At 34.9% G+C, this 16,304-nt stretch overlaps 1 long non-coding RNA gene across 1 annotated transcript; it reads left to right on the top strand.

The window, feature by feature from the left end:
- Window positions 1-1,541: 1,541 nt before the first annotated feature.
- Window positions 1,542-15,904, top strand: LOC132711065 (uncharacterized). The gene is made up of 2 exons (XR_009621833.1): window positions 1,542-1,590; window positions 15,633-15,904. It is a non-coding gene; the product is annotated as an uncharacterized LOC132711065 (long non-coding RNA).
- Window positions 15,905-16,304: the final 400 nt, after the last annotated feature.

Here is a 16,304-nt window from a genome sequence, read left to right as displayed (position 1 = left end):
GTTATTTTCTTATACTGCCATAAATTGCATATGTTGTAGCTCCCCTCCCTCCTTTTAAAATGCATGTTAGCATTCAGATTCCTAAATAAACCTATGGGTGGAGTTAATTGCATCAAGGGCTCATTGGAAAAACAATTCAAATACATTTCATCTTGCTTGTTAGTTCTACTTTCCCACAACTTCAGTGGAGGCCCTTCTCTATCCATTTAAATTGAGATCCTTAACAAATAAACCTTCTCACTCCCTATGAATGTGAAAAAATGTCCAATATCAACAGATGGTTTCTGATGGTGTCTCCACAATATAGGAAGGGGAAAAAACAGCACTTGTATTGGCTATAGGCATCTTTTGCTGTAAGCAGGGATATGGGTATCCATATCTAATCCTTATTTTATCTTGGAGCACAGACAGATAACAATACGTGTTGCTGTACTTTGTGCTTTTTCCTTCTATAAAGTACACTATTGTAGCCCAATTTTCTTAGTGGTTCTTGATTCCAGGAATCAATACAAATAAAAAGAAAGATGAAAAAAGATAGTTTTTTTAAAAAGAAAAATATTTTATGGCATCCAGTTCTATATATTTAAAATGAGTGCTTTGTATTCAGTTTCAAAGAGGTTCTTTAAAGTATGAAGGGCAGTTGCATGATCTTGGGAGAAGATGTAGCTGCTTTAAAACACTTCTGATAGATGCTGTTTATGCTACCATGCATCCACTTCTTAATTATTATCTGCTACATAGCCTTAGTTTGTGCCTTCACACACACACACACACACACACACACACACACACACACACACAAATTATTTGGAGGCAAACCCAGGGATGCTATCAAAGGAACATTTAGTTGTAAACTGTAGGTAATTATTTCGTTGCAGAAAGCAGTTTTAAACAGCTCTAACTTTAAATTTTGTTACTCAAAAATAAAATTCAACCGAGCCTCGTAGTCAGTTGAGCACAATTCCTGGTATTGTGACTAAAAAACGAATTGTTCAAGCATCTTTATGGCAACACCTGAAATCTCTATTCAACAGAGATCTTTTAATTTTTTTTTAATTATATATTCATCATTTGTTCTCATTCTATTTATAAAAACACATGTGTTTGACTATATTAGTTTTGTAATTACTTCGGGTTCTTTTTCCTATGCATCATCAATTCAGGCATGCTTATTGTTGTAATGCCTAATATGCAGAAAAATAGATGCTCATTGTGGACTACTTAAATCAATTGATAATAGTTGCATAAAGCAATTATCACAACATTATTATCTCTTGAGAACAGTAATAATTCCAATTATTATCTCTGAGAATTTCTTTTTTAACCAGATGACTTATTCTGGTTTAGAAAAAAAAAATATATAAACAAACTGGCACATCCTGTCTCAACTTTTGTAAGATCAGTATTATTTCTATGTATCAACAGGTGCTTAAAGGTAAAGGTTCTCCTCGCACATATGTGCTAGTCATTCCCGACTCTAGGGGGTGGTGCTCATCTCCGTTTCAAAGCTGAAGAGCGAAATGCTGTCCAAAGACATCTCCGTGGTCATGTGGCCGGCGTGACTAAACATCAAAGGCGCATGGAACAAAGGTGGTCCCTATTTTTCTACTTGCATTTTTTATGTGCTTTCAAACTGCTAGGTTGGCAGAAGCTGGGACAAGTAGGAGCTTAGTCCATTATGTGGCAGTAGGGGTTCGAACTGCTGAACTGCCGTCCTTTCGATCAACAAGCTCAACGTCTTAGCCACTGAGCCACCACGTCCCTATAACAGGTGCTTACAAATGTGTAAATACAAATGAATGCTACTTTCCATCTGGCTCATAAATTAGGAGTTTGGAGAGTTTGCTATGACTGTGACCATGAACTTTTAAATATCTGATTCCTGATAATTATAGATACATTCATATCCATATCAGAAGCAACGCTTCATAAACTAGGTACAAATGACGTATCAGACCATAGAATTTTGGGTTCGTAGAATTGAGTCAATTAAGCTGTTCTTGCCCATTCCAGGAATCCAAATTAAAGCATCCCTAACAAATGCCCATCCAAATTCTATTTGACCATTATTTCTTGAGATAATTGCACTATTGAACTGTTCTTACTACTACCGGTAGGAAATGACTAAGAAATTGTAAAATTCAGCTGTACTGGCAGAATACCATTTTTCCCTGATTCCTCAAATTGCAAGGGTAACTTTAGAAGGCTGAGTACAGTTGGAGTGAAGGTGAATATGATGCATGATTAGGTACCCCAAGTTTGATATGCAGATAAGCTGTTTGCTCAAAGTTTCTTTTGGATACAAATCATCTAAGATTGCTTGGATCTACTATACTGATGCCACTAAGATGATCTATAATTATCTATAATTTAATGAAACCCTTGATAAAAAAAGAAACCTGATTAGGTATCTATTTTGCACAGCTCTTTTCATATATGGATCTAACATAATAAATTGAACTCTAATTCTAAATTATGCATCATTTTCAGTCATATTTATCAGCTCAGTTTATATAATATATGCCAACATTTGTAACTGAAGATTCTTTGCTTCCTCTTGTCTACTTTTAAGGAAGACAGTATTTGAGCAACTTATTAACTTTTCTTATACCAGCTTATGACAGGCAAAATAAGAGAGACATTTTATTTACACTATAAATGATTATTGCCAAAGTCTAAATCAGATAACTGATACTTCAGGGAAAGTATTTTGCTTGATTTTGTAAGAACCACTGCTGAATTTGTCTATAACATTCTAAACTATTTTAAGATGCACAGACTACTCAGAAAACAGGCCATTACTGAATGTGTTGTGATGATTAGGGTAATATAGACTTGAAAAAAAGAATCTTTAACCAGAAAAGGTTTGCAAGAAAAGCAATTCTCTAAAACTTTGAATGAGTTTGTAGAATAGCCCATGTTTCTAGGTGGACCCATAGATGGAACATAGATGTTTTGGAGAATGTCTGAGAACAGAGCCAAAAAAATTAGAGTGTAAACATACTAGAAGATTATTTTCTCACATTGGCCAAAGGGCTCCATGAAGCTCCTCCAAAAGAGAAAACACTTCGTTTTACTGTTATTGGTCAACAAAAACAAATATAGTACATAGGACAAATTCCCTCTGAAGCTGGAATTGCATGTGATCTTCACAACTAATAGACATTCATAGATTTTCATGAATTTTAGCCATGTAAGATAACAACTATTGCTACAGTTATTGCAGTGCATTTCATAAATTATTTCATGTATCTTTTCTTTTATGTACACCGAGAGCGTTTGCACCAAGACAAATTCCTTGTGTGTCTAATCACACTTGGCCAATAAAGAACTCTATTCTATTCTATTCTATTCTATTCTATTCTATTCTATTCTATTCTATTCTATTCTATTCTATTTTTTTTAAAAAACCTGACAGTGCATAAAATGGAGGAATATATATATAACTTTGTTATTTCATAGTTACTGTCACAAATATCTGTATATATGCTTGTTCCATAGAAGGTCAGTGAGATAACTTATTAACAGTTTTGAAACATTGTAACCAAGTCAAATACTCAATATGATTTTATAATCAAATGCTTTTCTCTATGTTATAATCTAGATTATATCACTTTCTCAAAAAGAAATTATTCATATATTGGCATTCAAGGATTGTTGTTGCCTTTCTATGTAAAAAATAATTATTTTCTTTGAAAATAAGTATGTCTTTCCAAAGATGTAATTTTAGATACAAACTGAAATCCATTTTAACGGAACTCATTATGATATTGCATGCAGAATTTAAAGCAGCACCTTAATAGAGTGAAGGGAATGTTGTTATATGAATTCCAGGTTTGGAAATCTCTTTGACCTGACTATATTAACTTTAGAAACAATGTATTACTGACATAAAGAGTTCAGCATTGATCAGAAAATATCTAACAGCAATTAAATAAAAAATAAAAGGAATATCATAGTAGTCTCAGATTACCCTTTTAAATCTTACTTTATTGTATTTTGAACTGTAGAATTAGTTTCACTGATCAGTATAGCCCATAAGATTAGTATCAACTTCATCTAGTACTTAAAGGCAAACATATTCTGATAGCTCCATTTCTGTCTGTGCTGTCTCATGGGAAAAATGATGCTTTATGAATGAAATGAAAATTATCTGCTTGGTCAATTTTAGTTGCATCAATAGAATCAAGGCTGCCAGAGGAGGGGGGGAGGAGGAGGAAGAGGAGGGGAGGGGGAGGAGGGGGAGGGGGAGGAGGAGGAGAAGGAGGAGGAGAAGAAGAAGAAGAAGAAGAAGAAGAAGAAGAAGAAGAAGAAGAAGAAGAAGAAGAAGAAGAAGAAGAAGAAGAAGAAGAAGAGGAGGAGGAGGAGGAGGAGGAGGAGGAGGAGGAGGAGGAGGAGGAGGAGGACAACCCTCATATTACACAGTGGCTAGAGGAAAGAATTGATAACTCTACTACTAATGCCCCAGTTTGGGGATTTAAAATAGTCCAGGAACTGGCAACTGTCTCTATTAAGAATTATCAAGAAAACAAGCTAATGTTTTTTTTAGTAATTAACAAGATTTTCAAGGGAAAAGAACCCATATCTGATAAAATTAAGGAACTGTGACATGGGATTGTGACACTTTATGTATTTAATGAGCTGCTTAACACTTTTGGAAGACTACAGTTTTAAATCATGTACTGCTAGAACTATTGCATTTTAAAAACTTTCAAAATTGAGTTATAGATACTCTGCCTGGAACTGGATTTTCAGTTAGAGAGTTAGTTTTTTTTTTTTTACTACTAGGAATTATTTTTAAAGCCTCGGAGAGCTGGATTGCTTGCAACAGTCATGGCAGTAAGATTTTAAAATTGCTTTTCATCTAAAAATAAGTGGCTGAGTACGAAACAAAAATCAACATATAACCTTAAAATACAATAATAGAGTTTAGTCATAAAACATGCAAAAGGCAAATTATAAGCGAAGAAACTGACAGTCTAAAAGGCCTAGGCAAACAGAAAGCTTTTAGCTTGTGTCAAGAAGAGAGGGAAGGCAGCACAATTTACATTTCTTTGAAGAGTGAGTTACATACACTAATGCCACAGCAGAGACCTTTGTCTTCTTTAGAAATACTCCAAGGAGTTCCTCCTGAGCAAATCTTAAGGTGTGGTTGTTGGGACTGGCATTTGGCAGGTGGGTGGATGGGTGGGAGGAGAGTGGTGGGGGGAGAGAAGGGGTCATTTCATGTTAGGTAAAAATCAACATAAGCCTTTTGAGAAAGCTGAAAAACAATGTTGGCCTTAAAAAACAAAACAAGCATACATTCTCAGATAAATCTGCCTGTTGTAGAATTGCAAAGCAATATTTATGCCATTTCTGTAAGTGGTCAAAAAAATATTAAAAGTTGGAATCTTACCACGGTAAAGCCATCTGCCTCCGAATTCTTTATGTAGGCATCCTGAAATATAATCATAATTCCAAGGTATGATTAGTACCGATAGGGATGTTTTTCTACTTGGAGGAAATAATCCTAATGACTCTTTAGAATAATTTTCAGCACTACATGATACCCAGCCTGTAAGTGATCCTAATCACATTCTTCTAATACCAGAAGCTTCCTCTATGCTATTAGAACAAAAGCCTTCTTCTGGCACTCAGAACAATTCACCTTAGTTTAATAGTGTTTAAACTAATTAATGAGATGCTAAAGATTTTTTTCCCCTTATTGTTAGCCAAAGTGTGTGTCCTAAGGAGTGGGGGTGGGACAGGAAATAAATAAAATAAGAAATAAAAATGAAAAATAATGTAATTATTATAGTGGAGAGAAGGTCATTTCCTTTGTATCATAATGCAAGAATTCAGGAAATTAATTTGGGCATACTTTCCATGCTTGCTGCATAATGAAGGTTCTCAGCCATTGGGTGAGAAATTTTAAATATGGAGCATTTCCCCCATTTTCAGAATTTAATTTCATGGATATTGGGGAGTAGAAATGGCAGGATGAAGTAAGTTGAATCCCACTCTTGCTTCATGCTACGACAGTGTTTGAAGTTAGCATATTCTACTACACAATTGTAAGGCGATCTTAGGAAGAGAACTAAGCAGAAGTCTCTCAGATAAACTCAACTTGCTGCAGCCAACTGACCATGGCCAACTCGTTATGAGACAACTCGGTGCAGGACAAAAGTTACACTAATATTGAAGAAATAATGGAATAATTAAAACAATAATTATTTGAATAATTAAACCATTTGAATAATTAAATTATTTGAATAATTAAATTAGAATAAATTAATTTAATTAGAATAATTAAAAAGGATGCCAACGGAGGCACAAAATGAAATGTAAATGACAAAAATTAAAATATTTTTAAAATTATTTTAAAGAATTAAATTGATATTACTGAATTATCCCCCAGCGAATTGTCCCATGGTAAGTAGGCCATGGAAAGTTGTCCTGCAGTGAGTTGACCACGACAAGTTGGCTGTGGTGAGTTGGCTGTGGTGAGTTGTCCCATTCCAGGTACAACCAGACAATGGACCTGTTTTTACTTAGTTTCAGGCAAAATGATAGAAAATAATGCTTTGCATGGCAATGACCATCTGAAAGATAGAGCCCTGCCCTACTCTGGATAGCTAATCTCTCATTGAAAGCAATAGTGGTGAATTTTTAATGGAGTGTGCTACCCCACTCACTCACACTCACATGTCAGTGTGGTTTGTGGAGGGTTTTATTGTCTTCCCCCAGCAGTTCTCTTCATCCGGCTTTATAACTGTCCCAACTGAAGCCAGCCATGAGCTAACCCAGATTAATTCCCCAGGCAATGGCCAACTAGTCCATAACACAAACAGCAAGCTACTCAAACAGTAAATCCTATAAACAAACATAAAGCTCCCAGGCAAAACTTAAAGTACATCCATGTTAGCTCATGGGTTCTAGCAGAGGTCTTCAAACTTGGCAGCTTTAAGACTTGTGGACTTCAACTCCAGAATTCTCTAGCCATAGCTGGAGCTCCAGCCAGCTATGGCTGGAGAATTCTGGGAGTTGAAGTCCACAAGTCTTAAAGCTGCCAAGTCTGAAGACCTCTGGGTTATAGTAATTCAGAGTCTCAGTAAACACAAAGATGCACACAGCCATGACCCTCACACATTGCTTCCAGCAATGCCTCCCTCTGCCTGCCGTGCTAAATAGCTTCTGGTGCAGCCCATCAAGAGGGGTGGAGCCTTTTCCCCAGCAATCTGGCAGACCTCCACTTCTCTGACCTGTGTGCTGTGATCTCCACTACAGCCGGCAGCTCCTCCTCCTCTTCTTCATTGGTCTTTCCCCAGCCGAAGCCTGTTCTGCTGGCAGTTCAAGATCAGTAATTCCTGATGTGCCAGGAATGATCTCATTCTCCCTCGAGCCAGCCTCTGAGGAAGCATCATGCAAAGGAGACATCACAGTGAGTCCTGTTCCATCTACAGACAAGGATGACCTTTGCAATGGAAATGTGCAACTTGGTAAAACTGGGGTTGAATTATTATATTTTTTGTATGTATAACATTGTTTGCTCATTAGATTGCCTTGCTTAGATGGCTAACATTAAGAATAAACATAAAACACTAATGCAAGTCTATTTAAAGCATTATTTCAACAACGGCAACAACACTAAAAACATACAGTACACTAGCTTCCTCCATACTAATTCACCCAAACCACTTATCCCTTATGTTTTTATCTGTTGGGTCAAATACCTGCTAGTAGGAGAAAAATAGAAAGGAAACTACCCTTTCTCCTTATCAAGGATGTCTAAAGAACCCTTTAGATGTCAAGGACACCAAAAATTTAAGAATAATCTCAACCAGATATGTTACCAAAGATAGTAGGAATTGTGATCAAGGATTCCCTGACCAAGAATTTTAACATTAGGCAGTTTAATAAGAAAACAATATAGGTTTGTGTTAATTTAGTCTCAAGTCCTCTTTGAAAAGGACTTGTTTGTTGCAATTATTCTAGAATACAGAACTGGTGATAATGTGACAATGACCTTGTAGCTCCAATTTTTAAAATGCATTTTAATAAAAATGAGGGGTCTTTGGTACTCTCAGAGCTTGGTTGTTTTCTAGCCGATATACTGATGATGTTATTTAATTTAATGAATTGTCTACAAAAACAACAACCACCACCAAGTTCAGAGAGCACCTAGTACTTTTCATTTCAACCTTGAGCTACAAATATTTCCCTTTATCAATAAAGTTTTTATTTAATTTTCAATTTGTTTGCTGCTCCAGCCCCCAAAAACTTCTACCCAGTCATTCATCTTTATACACAAATGCATAATATTGTTTTGAACTACAAAAGATCTAAAAGGTTTGGATTTGGAGTTCAAGGAAATATTGGATCTTGCTGTTTCTTCCATCAACATATTTTAAGGTCATCTGGCATTCAGCTAATCTGACTTTAGCTTTGCTGATTCTCATCACAGAGTTTCCTATCTAACCTTTAGCCAAGCTGTCTCTTACTGAGAACCAGGATAATGTAGAACATAGGACTGTGATAGCCTAATTCAATCTAATTTAGACACAAAGTTAATTGGTTAATTTTGATCCAATCATCTCTCAGCCTAATCTACCTGCAAGAGTATAATTATAGGAAAGTGCCTGGTATGTTACTTTGAAATCTAGGAAAAGAAGGAATAATAATATAAGCAATTAATCACTCAATAAATAATTCTCAAAACATCTTTTTAACTCAGAGAAAGTTGACTTTGACTTAGTTCTAACTGACTTCTGATTAATAGTTTTCTTTTATATTTTTGTAATGAATATATAACTTACTGCAGTTTAGACTGTTTCGTAAGCTGCTTTTCTAGACATATTTGCAAATAATATTTTGTGTTTATTCTTGGCAATGTATAACTAGATCTTTTTTATAAAAAAAAAAACCAATTAATTATTTGCAAACAGTGCAGCTGTAGGGAGATGCTACCAATTGCACTTCATGGCTATTGACTAGATAAATGTTAGGGAAATGTTACTGCAATTCCTAAAGTACAAGGCTCTCTAAGGAAAACGAAGAAAGTTGACTCTATACTAATTAAATGAATTATATCTTCTCCATTTGCACAAATTGAGAAACAATAAATACAAGCTGGTGCTTAAATAAATCGTTAGAGGTCATTTGCGTTTGCTGCATTCATACCATCCAGGACTCCAGAGTTCAGTCCCTGTTTTGCCATGGAAAAATAGATGATTAATTCAATGCCCCTATTACAGTAACAAGAGTGTTATTTGCGGAATTATTTTGCCCATTAATTTTGTGCTCTATCTGAAGTTCAGCTGGTTTTGCAGCTCCTGATGTTGTTGAGGGAATTTAGTGGACATTTTATGGTGACATTTGGTTGGCAATGAATGCTGTGAGTGCATCCAGATCACTGGTCTGAGTTTGCTAATGAACAAATTCTGTCCTGGAGTTGGCAGTCTGGCTCATCAGCTGGATAGCTAAAGATGGAACAGTTGTCTCCCTTATAACTGATGATTTCAGATCCCCAGAAGGAACTCATATAAGGTAGCAAACTATCAGTCTGTTCTCCAGGCTGACTTTTCTGTTATTAACATAGCATAGAAATCTGGCGCTAACTTATACATTTTGTGACTGTGCTAAATAGGTTTCAATTAAATATTATATAAAACCATATTGAATATGCCCAATTTCCAGCCAACCACCTACAGTGTAGCAAGGGAGAAATAGAGAAAGTGTCACAGACCTGCATGGTGAGCCAGTTATTTGACTCTTTTTATTTTCACACTTTTTATTTCCACTCTTTATTGCGACTCTTTTTATTGCGACTCTTTTTATTTTCAGAAGAAGCTTGGATTTTCAGCATACATATATGATACCAATTCCTATGATTCCAAGCACATCCCCAAATGCAAGAATAGGTTTAAAAACAAAATGGAGCATAAAATAAATGCAATTTATTAAAAATACAGACTTTATTTCTGAAATACATAATTAAGTATATTATAGTCTGTTAAAGCACATATAGACACACAAAACATTAGTACAGCTGGTTGTTGTTGTTGTTGTTGTTGTTGTTGTTGTTTTGTCAACTTTAGACATCTTTAGACAACTTTAGACATCGTACCTTCACATTTTAAGGTAGCTTTGGTCTTAGCTTAGTGATGAGTATGAATTTTGTTCAGCTTAATAACTTTCCAGAATGTGGGAATATACAGCATTTCTTTTATTTGATGTATTCATGTGCTATGCCTAAAAATAACATTATTGGACTGGGAAGAATGCAGTATTCTGCTCATCTATGAAATGGTTCCTAAGGCTGTTTGATTCACCCACCTAATTCCAAAGGAATAGGATTGTAATTGGGAAACCAAATCTGAAGTTTTACTTTCACATTTTTTTTTTTTAACTAAATGTTGTTCTATCCAGGAAGTCAGATTATAAATTCTGAATGTATGGAAACATTCTGTTGTAATTAATTGTGATATCTAAAAATGTGACTTTTTCGCTGTATTTCTGCTATGCTTAAACTGACCCTGAATTTAACTTGTTTCATTATTGTTGCCTTAACTAGATTATAAGATAAGAGCATTGGTAAATCAAAATGACTGTCTTTTCTTATAGAATTCCTAAAACCTTGTACAACATAAAGATAAGTTAATGTTCAGAAAGAAAGGGGAAACAAAGCATTGAGACATCAGAAAGAATTCATTATGCCTCTAATCTTCAGATATATTTGGTAAATATTTTAGTGTGAGTAACTTAAAAACATTGGATGGAAATATAAAAACCCAGCAAAATGAATGCCTTCTAGAAATCTAGCAATTTATTTCTAAACTGTATGCAAGTTTAAAATATGAAATATATGGAATGAACATGAACTTAAAGAAAAAGGTCAAATGCAGGATTTTAAAAACACATCAATGTTAGGCTGACAAAATTTGGGCTAAAGAAATCCATAGAACCACTTTTACTTCTTCTTTAAGTCAGTGTTGACATCTGTTGACTGCCTGAATTAGCCCCTGCAGTTTCCTGGCAAGATTTTGGAAGTGGTTTGCCATTGCCAAATCCTTCTTAGGACTAAGACAGAGTGATTGGCCCAAGGACACTCAGATGACTTTGGCAGGACTAGAACTCACAGTCTTCCAACTTCTAGTCTGGTGCCTTAATCACTACATCAAACAGACTCTCTGACAACCACTAGATGGCAGCAGAAAAATACATCAAGGGATCATTTGGAGTTTTGTAAACCTTCTGGAGAGCTGCATGAGAATATCTGGTGATATAAAGACCTCAGGATATATCTAGGAACAAGATGCCTCTGTGATATAATATATGTGATTACATTCCTACCCTTAAATAACTCCCAAACCAAAACAACGGAAATCATGTTCCAAACTACAGTTCTTTTCCAACTAGAAGCCCAAAAGGAGAACTCTACTTACAATCTGTTGGTCATCAAAGGCCATGCAATAAAAGTTCATTATTCCATCTTTACTCAACAATAATTTTGGTTGTCTCATCATTTTAATGCATTTTCCAACAGATATATATGTAGAAACACAGGTGCACCTACCCTGTTTCCCTGAAAATAAGACATCCCCTGATAATAAGCCCAATCGGGTTTTTGAGCGCATGGGCTAAAAATAAGCCTCCCCCCGAAAATAACCCCCCCCAAAAAAATATTTAAACGCAGAGCTGAAAATCAGGTAAGATGGCAAGAGAAGCCCCATCTTGCTCCATGCGCCCCAAAATAATAAGACCTCACCGAGGCCAAGCACTTATTTCGGCGTTCAAAAAAATATAAGACAGGGTCTTATTTTCGGGGAAACACTGTATATTATTGTTAAGTTTTAGGAACATCTGCATTACACACAAGTGTCCATAATTTTTGCCATCATGTAACTGTAATTGAATCTCTCTCTCAAAATATTACAAAATGACATATTTTGAGTGACAATAAATATTTGCTCTACTTTAAAAGATATTGAGCAAATACGGCATTTGCCATCAAACATTATGACTCCACATTTTTATGGAGTTCCAGCACATTCTGTAAAACTAGACTACTTCTTCGGGCTTTCTCCTGCAATTCCTACATTCACACTTATCTACTCAGAGCACAATTTTAGGATGAACATCAAGGCTCCTGGGAAGAAGAATTTATGTGAGTAATATGAATCAGATTTCACCAAGTGTTCCATGACACTTTGTAAATTAATGGATTAGACATAAGATTCAATTTCCATTTAAAATTAGCGCAAGCAAATTTGAAAGTTAGCTATTATCATTCACTTTCTTTGATGGAAGAAAATATATTCATTTTTGACTATAGCATTTTAATTTTTTTCAAAAAGAATATGCAAAGATTCAAAAGGAAAGTAAAGAATTAATTCCAAAATCAGATGTTTTTATAGATTTACTAAACAGTCACTTTGACTTCAACTGCAATTTAGCCAAATTCTAATAAAAGTCTTTGAAACATATTAGAAGAAAATTAGTTTTTTTTAAAAAAAGATGAATTGCTAAAACACTATAGAAGAAAACTAGAACAACAATAAAAATTTTGAAATATTTTCTATAATTTTGTTTGTAGAAAGTATGATCTATTAAAATGGAATAAAAATATCTATTTATTAAAAAGTTTTATAACTGATTTCTATCTTTTTTTCATTTTCCAAAACAGAATACAAAAGGAAGGTTTTTTAGATTTTATTGCCAGTCAGAATATGACCTCATTAAATCATAACATTTTTAGCTTCACATGCTTTCTAAGGATCCTTTGTGTCAGTTGTCATTACATTCCTGTATCAGACTCAAACTGTATTTATTTATTTAATTTATTTATTTATTTATTTTAAACTACATTTGTATTTTGTTTATATACTGTATATATATATATATATATATATATATATATATATATAAATCAGGTAAACAGTTCTGTGGGGTTTCTTTTTTAACTACACTGTCACAGACCTCATAAATCTCTGATATTGTGGAATTGGATCAAATTTATATAGAATGAAATTATATGCTTGTATAGTTATCATTCCTATATTTGGAATATAAATATACAGTCTATAAACATGCAGGCATGTGCTCAGAAGTAATGAGCAGAAAGAATATTCCACAGTCTGGAAATGGTTGTGAGTCAGAAAACACATGAAAGGCCAATAATCTTCACATAAGAACCTGCCTTCAGATGGAGCGCTAGTAATTTATTTAGTTCAAATGTCAACATCCTTTAAAAATGCAAACCATGAAAATATCAATCAAATCAAATCAAATTGCAGAGTGTAATGAAAGGAAGACTTCCCCAATAAACCATAACAGATTTTTTCCCCCTTGTCTTAAAATATTATTAAATAGAGAATTGGAACCGATTTTAACGTTCTGTAACTATGAGTTGAAAGGCCCTGTTTTTCTGGAAGTTATTTTGAGTTATACATCATTTGTTAAGCGCTTAAATAAAACTATCCGGGCCCAAGACAAATCTGTTAGAGGGAGATAGTCTTCCCTAATATTGATCATCCATTAACAAAATGATGGCTGCATTTAATGCCACTCACAACCCATTTGTGGGAAGCATTGCAGAAAAGGTGGTTTGGAGTGTAGAACCACAGCAACAATTTGGATCGGTATTAGGACTATCAGATTTGGGCTGGAAAACTCTGGACAACCAGTAAATGTCACGAAGGAGTTGGGGTTTACTGTCTCTTTGCTACCATCTAGGGGCTGCCCTTCTATGGGTGTTCAGACTGTCTGGACATTCCACATCTTCACTGGCCCACCATAGATTCTTTTATGGCCCCAATCAGATGTGTTCTTTGCTTTTTGAAAGTCCAACTAGGTCCTTATGTCTGCTGGTTCCAAAGCAGCCACTACTCCTATTTTGACTGTGTTGTCACCCCTGAAAACCTGGAACTGAAAATGAATCACCATTCTGCATCAAGTGTGGCAGAATATCTGGGATAAGTTCTGGATCAAGTCATTAAACTGCTTCTGATTTACTCTACATTTTTTTTTCCCTGTTGTGGAGATTACTGATTCACTTCTCTTTTCATCAGGTTTTACGGTCCTTTTGCACAAAGACGGTTGTTTTACTCTGCCAAATCTTGCAAAGCCGTGAAATGCCATTTCAGGTGCAAAGTACAAGCATCCTTTCTTTTTATCTCTCAAATAAATGCTTCCACAGCTCCTATGACAATAATAACTATTCCTTCATTTCCTCTTGGCTAAAACATAACTGTCTTTGTTATCAACAGTCCTAGTTCACAGTACAGGCACTTGGCTCCAATAAGAGAAAGAAGTTCTGTTAACATTCAGAAGAAAAGAAAAGGGGGAAAAAATTACAATATTCCAGTACGTTAGTAGAGCACATCTATAATAAGTCACAAAGCCCAATGCCAGACCTCAAAGTTAAGACATTTTTATCTTCAATCATAATGCGGATTATTCTTTCAAACTCCTTCGGAGCAGCTGAAACCAAGCTTTGAAACATCTTTTTGCCCTGCATGAAAGGATTGTTTGCAAGGAACGCTTTGAATTCTGCATTTGCTCATTCCTTGTAATGGCACCGTCAGAGTCTTTGGTTTCCTCTGGTTCAAGATTTACAATTTCAGTCATAGTACAACCTGGATGCTATAGCTGCCCTTTCTGTAGGAAATTTAAAAGCATGTCGCCTTTTTTGATTTTGGAGAAAATGCAATAGCAAAAGGTTTCGCTTATTTACCAGAAAGTCTCCATTTACTGCCAAAGGTATTAAAAGGAGGCTGAGAAGTTACTGGAAGGAGGATGACTTTACACACCGTTCTTGTGCTATAAATGATAAACCGCTAAAGGTCGGAAGCACATTACATTTGATTGTTATTTCTATGTCAAACCACAAAAACAAAGGTAATGTTTTCCTTCATCATAGAAACAAACTGCAATGTTAAGATCTTTGATAGCCTTTCTTTTCTTTTCCATCTGAGAAGATAAATACAATGCAGGAAGAGGCTCCTCCCTCCTGTCCTTTCTCTGTTTTTCCTCTTTTTTTATATAGATCTGGCCTTATAGTCAACGGCTTAAAAAAAAAAAAAAACCCTGATGAATATTTTGAATAAAAATATGATATAATTATGAAAAAGTTTATTTTTAAATCCACTTTTTTTAAAAAAAAAACACGTCTAGTTACTTCATATAAATATCAAACTGATTTATATTAATCCATATCTCCTATAATGAAGTGTTACTGTAAAATAAATCTTTTATCCTTGAAAATCATTTTAAACCATTTAACTGAAGGAAAAGATGATAAATTAAGAGGCTTTTTTTTTTGCTGTAAGTAATTTGAATGAAAATAAAATGTAACAGAAAAAGAAATAGATTTACCTTACAGTATTCATTTTTATGAAAGAAGTAAAGTACATGTCATGCAATCTATATTTGTGTCATACATTATTTCCATCCAGCTGCTTATTGCTGCTACTTTTTTTTTTGTTGTTGTTTATTTCTATTTTCCTCTTAGAGCAAAATGTTTATTTTTGTACAACATGTTCAGGCAGGAACTCACAATATATATAGATAGATAGATAGGAAAGGGTTTTAAATTAACCAATGCAGATTTCAAACAAGACTATGTTGTCTCTCTCTTTTCCTTTTTCTAGGTCTCCATCTGCCTTATCAGTCATTTGATAAAAATCCAGTCATGGAGCAATACTATCAGTGATGAGATTTCAGAAATGGTACCTGGGAGAGGGAAATGTTATTCTTGTTATTAAACAAATTGGAAAAGCAATACACGGATTAACCCTTGACTAAATTGCTTTAGATAATTTTTTCAAGGAAGGAGTATGTTCTACTTCATGTATAAGAAGCAACAAAAATGCTCCTTGAATCTAGTTAGGAGATGTGCCTAATAAAGGACTTTATTTGAGCCTATTTCATTACTTTTTTTGTTGGTAGTGGTGGCACGAAGGGTGAATGAAGTTGAATACAAAAGACTTCCAGTGCACTGAATTACCTGTTTCACCTTGAAAAGCCACACAAAACGAAGCTCTTAAAGCCTTTTGAAAATGACCTTTTTTTCCTCAGCAATGATTTATCTCCCCCCCTCCCCCCAAAAAAAATCCCTTTTACAAAAGGGACTGTGATTAAAGGAAGCCAAGCAGCACAAACACTGGCTGAAGATCCTGCTTATCAGGAACTCACTTGACAATGTGTGTATGGGGGTCGGGAATGCTGCAGGTTCAAGGGATAATTCAGCCTTTCAAGCACTTCAATTTATTTCATGCCTGAGCACTGTCATTGTGAGCAGACAAGATGAAACGCATCGTTGT

Source organism: Pantherophis guttatus, chromosome 1 (assembly GCF_059756535.1).
Source record: "Pantherophis guttatus breed Tessera chromosome 1, ASM5975653v1, whole genome shotgun sequence".
In the NCBI taxonomy this organism is placed as follows: domain Eukaryota; kingdom Metazoa; phylum Chordata; class Lepidosauria; order Squamata; family Colubridae; genus Pantherophis; species Pantherophis guttatus.
The sequence above is the reverse complement of the archived record's forward strand: the minus strand, read 5'-3'. Positions and strand labels throughout refer to the sequence as shown.